The sequence below is a fragment of the Leuresthes tenuis genome, unplaced genomic scaffold (assembly GCF_036924035.1).
Source record: "Leuresthes tenuis unplaced genomic scaffold, fLeuTen1.0.hap1 SCAF_13, whole genome shotgun sequence".
NCBI classification, from domain to species: domain Eukaryota; kingdom Metazoa; phylum Chordata; class Actinopteri; order Atheriniformes; family Atherinopsidae; genus Leuresthes; species Leuresthes tenuis.
This window is the reverse complement of record NW_027325367.1, coordinates 830,342-833,458: the sequence shown is the minus strand read 5'-3', so window position 1 is coordinate 833,458 and position 3,117 is coordinate 830,342.

Genomic DNA, 3,117 nt, shown 5'->3' with positions numbered 1-3,117 from the left:
AGAGTGCCCCCTGCAGGCTGAAACATGAACAACATTAATCTGTACATATAACAAGTTAATGCCACTAATACAACAGTTAATGCCACTAATATAACAGTTATAACAGTTAATGCCATTAATACAGCAGTTAATGCCACTAATATAACAGTTAATGCCACTAATATAGCAGTTATAACAGTTAATGCCACTAATACAGCAGTTAATGCCACTAATATAACAGTTAATGACACTAATATAGCAGTTAATGCCACTAATATAACAGTTAATACCACTAATACAGCAGTTAATGCCACTAATATGACAGTTAATGCCACTAATATAGCAGTTAATGCCACTAATATGACAGTTAATACCACTAATACAGCAGTTAATGCCACTAATATAACAGTTAATGACACTAATATAACAGTTAATGCCACTAATATAACAGTTAATTCCACTAATACAACAGTTAATTCCACTAATACAACAGTTAATGCCACTAATATAACAGTTAATGCCACTAATATGACAGTTAATGCCACTAATATAGCAGTTAATGCCACTAATATGACAGTTAATGCCACTAATACAGCAGTCAATGCCACTAATATAACAGTTAATGCCACTAATATGACAGTTAATGCCACTAATACAGCAGTTAATGCCACTAATATAACAGTCAATGCCACTAATATACCAAGTTAATGCCACTAATATAGCAGTTAATGCCACTAATATAACAGTTAATGCCACTAATATAACAGTTAATGCCACTAATATAGCAGTTAATGACACTAATTTAACAGTTAATGACACTAATTTAACAGTTAATGCCACTAATATACCAGTTAATGCCACTAATATAACAGTTAATGCCACTAATATAACAGTTAATGCCACTAATATAACAGTTAATGCCACTAATATACCAGTTAATGCCACTAATATAACAGTTAATGCCACTAATATACCAGTTAATGACACTAATTTAACAGTTAATGCCACTAATATAACCTGATCTGCAAAGCTGTGGCTGCTCGTTGGTTATGGAGGAAACTATAAAGTGGAGCCGCAGCTCAAACAGCTGAAACTCCTCTAATGAACCATCACTCTGTTGTTTTACTTGATTATTTATCCCATCAGTTATATTTCACATATTTCTTGATTAATCTTCAGATCTATGTGGGATCTCACTGCTCGTCTTTCACCAAAATAAAAACCAGAGTTGCGTCCATGCTCATCCTGTTATATTGAGCCATTATTGTTTCATTCTCTGATTGTTTACATGATTAACAGAATAGAATGAAACTCAGCGTTAAACTGTTTTAAGTCTTCAGTCATAATAAATCATACAGTCATCATGTGAATCTGTGTTAAAGAAGCAGGAAAGAAGAAATATGATCATTTCACAGATAACTTCTGCTTTTCAATATTAATAAAACTTCTTGTTGTTGGATAAAGTTTGTGGCTTTCCTGTGACTTTTTATTTCCTTAATTATAATTATTTTCGGTTATAGTAAAAGTTGATAACATGTCTTATAAAAGAAGTGTTGCAGCTGATATTTGATTTCACACTTTTTTGTGCATCTGTGAGGACATCAGTTAACAGCTTCTGTGTAAATAATGAAAAGAAATCCAATTTAATTTGAATAAATTCATTAAATTCCCTAAAAACACAATGAAGACAACCTATGTATTAAAGTTAACCTTCACAGTAAAATGTCTAGCCCAGGGGTCGGTGACCTTTAACTCAAAGGGCCATTTGTGTGGCTTATAGTGTGTTGCTTACGAAAGCCATGAAGCTACAGAGAAAATTAAGTTTTATTCATGTAATGAACACACTCTTGGAAAAAACATTAAAAAAATAGACTTACAGGTACTTATCGGCTTCACCGGGCTGTTGGATGACCGGCTTCACCAGGCTGGTGGATGTCTGGCTTCACCAGGTTGGTGGATGTCTGGCTTCACCAGGCTGGTGGATGTCTGGCTTCACCAGGTTGGTGGATGTCTGGCTTCACCAGGCTGGTGGATGTCTGGTTTCACCAGGCTGGTGGATGTCTGGCTTCACCAGGCTGGTGGATGTCTGGTTTCACCAGGCTGGTGGATGTCTGGTTTCACCGGGCTGGTGGATGTCTGGCTTCACCAGGCTGGTGGATGTCTGGTTTCACCAGGCTGGTGGATGTCTGGCTTCACCGGGTTGGTGGATGTCTGGCTTCACCAGGCTGGTGGATGTCTGGTTTCACCAGGCTGGTGGATGTCTGGCTTCACCAGGCTGGTGGATGTCTGGCTTCACCGGGTTGGTGGATGACTGGTTTCACCAGGCTGGTGGATGTCTGGCTTCACCAGGCTGGTGGATGTCTGGCTTCACCGGGTTGGTGGATGACTGGTTTCACCAGGCTGGTGGATGACTGGTTTCACCAGGCTGGTGGATGACTGGTTTCACCAGGTTGGTGGATGTCTGGCTTCACCAGGCTGGTGGATGTCTGGTTTCACCAGGTTGGTGGATGACTGGTTTCACCAGGCTGGTGGATGACTGGTTTCACCAGGTTGGTGGATGTCTGGCTTCACCAGGTTGGTGGATGTCTGGTTTCACCAGGCTGGTGGATGACTGGTTTCACCAGGTTGGTGGATGTCTGGTTTCACCAGGCTGGTGGATGACTGGTTTCACCAGGTTGGTGGATGACTGGTTTCACCAGGTTGGTGGATGACTGGTTTCATCGGGCTGGTGGATGACTGGTTTCATCGGGCTGGTGGATGTCTGGTTTCATCGGGCTGGTGGATGTCTGGCTTCACCTGGCTGGTGGATGACTGGCTTCACCAGGCTGGTGGATGTCTGGTTTCACCAGGCTGGTGGATGTCTGGTTTCACCAGGCTGGTGGATGACTGGTTTCACCTCAGTGTGGTACATGTTCTCTGATTTTGTTTTCCTTTGAATCATGAATAAAACCCATTTTTGGTTCTCTACATGAGGATCTTGGTTCTTGTTGCACACACAGAGAACCATTTTGGGTCTTTTCAGAACCAGTCCTCAGTAACAAAGCATTATTATAGAAATATGGTGCTCCATGTGATCTGAACTGCTTCCCCTCCTTCATATCTCTGCAGTGAGCTACTGTTGATCATTACGTGGTCACT